The sequence below is a fragment of the Coregonus lavaretus genome (genome assembly GCF_964263955.1).
Source record: "Coregonus lavaretus genome assembly, chromosome: 11".
Lineage (NCBI taxonomy): Eukaryota > Metazoa > Chordata > Actinopteri > Salmoniformes > Salmonidae > Coregonus > Coregonus lavaretus.
This window is the reverse complement of record NC_139998.1, coordinates 56,985,625-56,993,705: the sequence shown is the minus strand read 5'-3', so window position 1 is coordinate 56,993,705 and position 8,081 is coordinate 56,985,625.

Below are 8,081 nucleotides of genomic sequence, written 5' to 3'. Positions count from 1 at the left end.
CCAAGCCCTATTCAATAAAAACAGTCAATAAACAGAGACAGTAACTGCAGCTGCTCAAAAAAAAAAAAACATGACAGGAGAGAAAACATTCAGGACAGAAGAAAAAAACACACACAAGGGAGACAGCAAAGCAAAGAGCGGCTGTGAACCGTACAGGTTGGACTTATAACAAGCTGCCAGAGTTCTGTACAGGAAGTCCAATTTGGTCTGCTCCCCAATGTACCCTATTCCCCCATAGGGCTCTGGTCAAAAGTAGCGCACTATAAAGGGCATAGGGTGTTATTTAGTAGGATTTGGGACGCAACCCAAATATGAGTCACCGTTACAGGAATTGCAGACCTGTACCTCTGTCACTACCTGCTGTCTACTGTAGACCTGTATTACTGAGGATAATAGTGGACAATTTTGCCACTCCTATTTGCCATATCTTCAATTTAAACCTACTAGAAAGTGTGTGCCCTCAGGCCTGGAGGGAAGCAAAAGTAATTCCGCTACCTAAGAATAGTAAAGCCCCCTTTACTGGCTCAAAGAGCCGACCAATCAGCCTGTTACCAAACCTTTGGAAACTTTTGGAAAAAATAGTGTTTGACCTGATACAATGCAGATTTTCAGCATGCTTATAGGGAAGGACATTCAACAAGCACTTACACAAATGACTGATGATTGGGTGAGAGAAATTGATGATAAAAAGGTTGTGGGGGCTGTTCTGTTAGACTTCAGCGTGGCTTTTGACATTATCGATCATAGTCTGCTGCTGGAAAAATTTATGTGTTATGGCTTTAAACCCCCTGCTATATTGTGGATACAGAGTTACCTGTCTAACAGAACACAGACGGTGTTCTTTAATGGAATCCTCTCCAACATAATCCAGTTCAAAAAATCTTTCAAAAACTAAAAGCATTGTGTTTGGGGCAAATCATTCACTAAACCCTAAACCTCAACTAAATCTTGTAATAAATCATGTGAAAATTGAGCAAGTTGAGGTGACTAAACTACTTGGAGAAACCCTGCATGTACAGTGGGGGAAAAAAGTATTTAGTCAGCCACCAATTGTGCAAGTTCTCCCACTTAAAAAGATGAGAGAGGCCTGTAATTTTCATCATAGGTACACGTCAACTATGACAGACAAATGGAGGAAAAAAAATCCAGAAAATCACATTGTAGAATTTTTAATGAATTTATTTGCAAATTATGGTGGAAAATAAGTATTTGGTCACCTACAAACAAGCAAGATTTCTGGCTCTCACAGACCTGTAACTTCTTCTTTAAGAGGCTCCTCTGTCCTCCACTCGTTACCTGTATTAATGGCACCTGTTTGAACTTGTTATCAGTATAAAAGACACCTGTCCACAACCACAAACAGTCACACTCCAAACTCCACTATGGCCAAGACCAAAGAGCTATCAAAGGACACCAGAAACAAAATTGTAGACCTGCACCAGGCTGGGAAGACTGAATCTGCAATAGGTAAGCAGCTTGGTTTGAAGAAATCAACTGTGGGAGCAGTTATTAGGAAATGGAAGACATACAAGACCACTGATAATCTCCCTCGATCTGGGGCTCCACACAAGATCTCACCCTGTGGGGTCAAAATGATCACAAGAACGGTGAGCAAAAATCCCAGAACCACACGGGGGGACCTAGTTAATGACCTGCAGAGAGCTGGGACCAAAGTAACAAAGCCTACCATCAGTAACACACTACGCCGCCAGGGACTCAAATCCTGCAGTGCCAGACGTGTCCCCCTGCTTAAGCCAGTACATGTCCAGGCCCGTCTGAAGTTTGCTAGAGTGCATTTGGATGATCCAGAAGAGGATTGGGAGAATGTCATATGGTCAGATGAATATTAAATATAACTTTTTGGAGAAAACTCAACTCGTCGTGTTTGGAGGACAAAGAATGCTGAGTTGTATCCAAAGAACACCATACCTACTGTGAAGCATGGGGGTGGAAACATCATGCTTTGTGGCTGTTTTTCTGCAAAGGGACCAGGACGACTGATCCGTGTAAAGGAAAGAATGAATGGGGCCATGTATCGTGAGATTTTGAGTGAAAACCTCCTTCCATCAGCAAGGGCATTGAAGATGAAACGTGGCTGGGTCTTTCAGCATGACAATGATCCCAAACACACCGCCCGGGCAACGAAGGAGTGGCTTCGTAAGAAGCATTTCAAGGTCTCCAGATCTCAACCACATAGAAAATCTTTGGAGGTAGTTGAAAGTCCGTGTTGCCCAGCGACAGCCCCAAAACATCACTGCTCTAGAGGAAATTTGCATGGAGGAATGGGCCAAAATACCAGCAACAGTGTGTGAAAACCTTGTGAAGACTTACAGAAAACATTTGACCTGTGTCATTGCCAACAAAGGGTATATAACAAAGTATTGAGAAACTTTTGTTATTGACCAAATACTTATTTTCCACCATAATTTGCAAATACATTTATTAAAAATCCTACAATGTGATTTTCTGGATTTTTTTTCTCTTTTTGTCTGTCATAGTTGACGTGTACCTATGATGAAAATTACAGGCCTCTCTCATCTTTTTAAGTGGGAGAACTTGCACAATTGGTGGCTGACTAAATACTTTTTTCCCCCACTGTATGTGTATGTTCAAAAAATATTGATACAACAGTAGCTAACATTGAGAGAAGTCTGTCCATAATAAAGTGTTGCTCTGCCTTCTTAACAGCACTATCAAGAAGGCAGGTCCTACAGGCCCTAGTTTTGTCACACCTGGACTACTGTTCAGTCGTGTGGTCAGGTGCCACAAAAGGGGACTTCAAATTCCGGCTCGGCTGTAGTCGGCTGCAACCGGGAGACCAATGGGGCGGCGCACAATTGGCCCAGCGTCGTCCAGGGTAGGGGAGGGAATGGCCGGCAGGGAGGTAGCTCAGTTGGTAGAGCATGGCGTTTGCAACGCCAGGGTTGTGGGTTCGATTTCCACGGGGGGCCAGTATGAAAATAAAAAAGAATAATGTATGCACTAACTGTAAGTCGCTCTGGATGAGAGCGTCTGCTAAATGACGTAAATGTAATGTAAATGTAAATTGCAATTGGCTCAGAACAGGGCAGCACAGCTGGCCCTTGGATGTACACAGAGAGCTAACATTAATAACATGCATGTCAATCTCTCCTGGCTCAAAGTGGAGGAGAGATTGACTTCATCAGTACTTGTATTTATGAGAAGTGTTGACAAGCTGAATGCACCGAGCTGTCTGTTTAAACTACTAGCGCACAGGTCAGACATCCATGCATACCCCACAAGACATGCCACCAGAGGTCTCTTCACAGTCCCCAAGTCCAGAACAGACTATGGGAGGCGCACAGTACTACATAGAGCCATGACTACATGGAACTCTATTCCACATCAGGTAACTGATGCAAGCTGTAGAATCAGATAAAAAACAGATACAAATACACCTTGTGGAACAGCGGGGATTGTGAAGCAACACAAACATAGAAACATGCATACATACACACGTACACATGGATTTTGTACTGTATATATGTGGTAGTGGTGGAGTAGGGGCCTGAGGGCACACAGTGTGTTGTGAAATCTGTGAATGTATTGTAATGTTTTTAAAATTGTATAACTGCCTTAATGTTGCTGGACCCCAGGAAGAGTAGCTGCTGCCTTGGCAAATACCTGTAGCTCTGTCACAACCTGCTTTCTAATGCAGACCTGTAGTTCTGAAACTACCTGCTTTCTACTCCTGAGTGGCGCAGTGGTCTAAGGCACTGCATTGCAGTGCTAACTGTGCCACTAGAGATCCTGGTTCGAATCCAGGCTCTGTCGCAGCCGGCCGCGACCGGGAGACTCATGGGCGGCGCACAATTGGCCCAGCGTTGTCCAGGGTAGGGGAGGGAATGGCAGGCAGGGATGTAGCTCAGTTGATAGAGCATGGCGTTTGCAATGCCAGGGTTGTGGGTTCGTTTCCCACGGGGGGCCAGTATAAAACAAAAGTATTCATTAACTGTAAGTCGCTCTGGATAAGAGCGTCTGCTAAATAACTAAAATGTAAATGTAAATGTACTGCAGACCTGTAGCTCTGTCACTACCTGCTTTCTACTGCAGACCTGTAGCTCTGTCACTACCTGCTTTCTACTGCAGACCTGTAGCTCTGTCACTACCTGCTTTCTACTGCAGACCAGCCATCCAGAGATACACAGTAGGATCCACACTGCTGTGTTTGACACTAATTCAATCTGTCTCCGGTCTTGAGGAATTGACTTTAAATATTTCCCGCAGCACAGTGATAGCTGTTATGATCACATAATTCAGTTTGAAACATGTTAACTGACACGGGGGGTAGTAAGAGGCAAATAAATTGCTTGTTCCTTTTTTTGTTGCTGAAAAACAGATTTGCGTCTGACAGTAACCAGGTTTCCTTCCATCCATTTCATGCCCTATGAATCACCTGACGCATAATACAACCCCACGACAGGCCTGACGGAAACAGCACATTTACCAGGGCAAGATGTCTAATGTCTACAAAACTAAATATGCTAAACAAGGCGGGATAATTGAGTCACACCATATGTTAAGTTATAGCCTACTACCACACCATGTGGAAAAGCATCGAGTTTTGCAGACAGATGAAATAAAGTTATGATGTTCTTCACATGGTGGTTAAGAGCACAGCGATGAGCTTGAATGCACAAATCTGTTGCAAATTGCATGGAATTCTAGCTAGTAGCATGAATTCATCAAATGGAAGTCACATGACACATATCACATTTTATTTGTCACATGTGCCGAATACAACAGGTGTAGACCTTACTGTGAAATGCTTACTTACAAGCCCTTAACCAACAATGCAGTTTTAAGAAAATAGAGTTAAGAAAATATTTACTAAATAAACTTAAAATAATTTTTTTAATAAAAAGTAACACAGTAAAATAACAATAACAAGGCTATATACAGGGGGGTACTGGTACCGAGTAAATAGTCTGGGAATCCATTTGATTAATTTTTCAGCAGTCTTATAGCTTGGGGGTAGAAGCTGTTAAGGAACCTTTTGGATCTAGACTTGGCGGTCTGGTACCGCTTGCCATGCAGTTGCAGAGAGAACAGTCTATTTTTTGGGGCCTTCCTCTGACACCGCCTAGTATATATGTCCTGGATGGCAGGAAGCTTGGCCCCAGTGATGTACTGGGCCATACGCACTACCCTTTGTAGCGCCTTGCGGTCGGAGGCCAAGCAGTTGCCATTCCAGGCGGTGATGCAACCAGTCAGGATGCTCTCGATGGTGCAGCTGTAAAACATTTTTGAGGATCAGGGGACCCATGCCAAATCTTTTCAGTCTCCTGAAGGGGAAAAGGTGTTGTCGTGCCCTCTTCACAACTCTCTTGGTGTCTTCACAATTTATTGGGTGGTTTTTGTTTGGTTTGTGGGTCGTCCTCTGTGGTCTTTCGTCTTTATATTGTCAGATGCATGTAGCATGAACCCCTTTGACAGGTTTGTTTAACATAATGAAGTTTGTTTCACTAACTAGTTGTCTCCTCTTCATTCCAGTCTTACATGTGTTTGTGTATGTTCGGTGTGTGTGTGTGTGTGTTTGTGTGTGTTCGGTGTGTGTGTGTGTGTGTGTGTGTGTGTGTGTGTTTGTGTGTGTTCCGTGTGTGTGTGTGTGTGTGTTTGTGTGTGTTCCGTGTGTGTGTGTGTGTTCCGTGTGTGTGTTTGTGTGTGTTCCGTGTGTTTGTGTGTGTTCCGTGTGTGTGTGTTTGTGTGTGTTCCGTGTGTGTGTGTGTTTGTGTGTGTTCCGTGTGTGTGTGTGTGTTTGTGTGTGTTCCGTGTGTGTGTGTGTGTGTGTGTGTTTGTGTGTGTTCCGTGTGTGTGTGTGTGTGTGTTTGTGTGTGTTCCGTGTGTGTGTGTTCCGTGTGTTTGTATGTGTTCTGTGTGTGTGTGTGTGTGTGTGTGTTTGTGTGTGTTCCGTGTGTGTGTGTGTGTTTTTATGTGTTCCGTGTGTGTGTGTGTTTGTGTGTGTTCCGTGTGTGTGTGTGTGTGTGTTCTGTGTGTGTGTGTGTGTGTTCTGTGTGTGTGTGTGTGTTCTGTATGTGTGTGTGTCCGGTGTGTGTGTGTGTTCTGTGTGTGTGTGTGTTCCGTGTGTGTGTGTGTGTGTTCCGTGTGTGTGTTCCGTGTGTGTGTGTGTGTGTGTTCTGTGTGTGTGTGTGTGTGTGTGTTCCGTGTGTGTGTGTTCCGTGTGTGTGTGTGTGTGTGTTCTGTGTGTGTGTGTGTGTTCTGTGAGTGCGTGTGTGTTCTGTGTGTTTGTGTGTCCGGTGTGTGTGTGTGTTCCGTGTGTGTGTGTTTGTGTGTGTTCCGTGTGTGTGTGTGTTTGTGTGTGTTCCGTGTGTGTTTGTGTGTGTTCCGTGTGTGTGTGTTCCGTGTGTGTGTGTGTGTGTTCCGTGTGTGTGTGTGTGTTCCGTGTGTGTTTGTGTGTGTTCCGTGTGTGTGTGTGTGTGTGTTCCGTGTGTGTGTGTGTGTGTTCCGTGTGTGTGTGTTCCGTGTGTGTGTGTGTGTGTGTGTGTGTGTGTGTGTGTGTGTGTGTGTGTGTGTGTGTGTGTGTGTGTTCCGTATGTGTGTGTGTTCCGTGTGTGCTTAAAATGCAGCAGTGCAGGTTCAGTCTGAGTAACACTGAGAAAGCAGAATACCAAGGTCTCTTGTAAAAACCTCTATTAGCTTTATTATTATGATCTATTATGACTGATTCAATAGGACTCAAACAGCAGGACACAAAGACAGGCTGATTAAAATGGATTTCTCATACATTCATATTCAATCAAGTTAAACAAGTAGAACACAAAACAAGTTGACATAAATAGTTGCATTCATGAATTTTACTGACAAATGTCAATACAAAAAAAAAGGTCAGCCAAAGCAAAAACCTGATCAAAATGTATTTATATGAATGCTGTAAGTACAGAATTTTTTTTTCTCACTGGGAAATCAATATCCAACTAGTTAGTGACAACTGTGTGGAGTTTGTAGTTTGTGACAGAAATTATGAGCTCATTAGAGTACTACAGACACAATTTCCAGGGATTTCCTGTGATCGTCTATGCAGAAGAACCCCTTACCTTCATAGATAGATTGTAATAGATTGTAGCTCAAACCATTCGGACTTTACAGACATTTCAGTAAAAAAGACCCGACCCCAGGCCCCTTCGAGATCCACCCTTGTCTCACAAACACCGCTCGAGCTCAGCCCCCATTAATCACACAGACTAAGGGTGGATGTACAGTAGAAGAAATATAACAAATCCAATGGTACAACCCACAAGTCTGTAGCTCAAACAGACAATGGTAAAAAGCAGTTTGAAGTCCAAAACGCGGTGGCTTTACGGTGGGACTCATTGAGTTAAAGACGTCCTCCAGTAATTGTTTAACTTTTACTATTGAAACCGAATATCCCAAGTATACAGTGGGGAAAAAAAGTATTTAGTCAGCCGCCAATTGTGCAAGTTCTCCCACTTAAAAAGATGAGAGAGGCCTGTAATTTTCATCATAGGTACACGTCAACTATGACAGATAAATGGAGGGAAAAAAATCCAGAAAATCACATTGTAGGATTTTTAATGAATTTATTTGCAAATTATGGTGGAAAATAAGTATTTGGTCACCTACAAACAAGCAAGATTTCTGGCTCTCACAGACCTGTAACTTCTTCTTTAAGAGGGTCCTCCGTCCTCCACTCGTTACCTGTATTAATGGCACCTGTTTGAACTTGTTATCAGTATAAAAGGCACCTGTCCACAACCTCAAACAGTCACACTCCAAACTCCACTATGGCCAAGACCAAAGAGCTGTTAAAGGACACCAGAAACAAAATTGTAGACCTGCACCAGGCTGGGAAGACTGAATCTGCAATAGGTAAGCAGCTTGGTTTGAAGAAATCAACTGTGAGAGCAATTATTAGGAAATGGAAGACATACAAGACCACTGATAATCTCCCTCGATCTGGGGCTCCACGCAAGATCTCACCCTGTGGGGTCAAAATGATCACAAGAACGGTGAGCAAAAATCCCAGAACCACACGGGGGGACCTAGTGAATGACCTGCAGAGAGCTGGGACCAAAGTAACA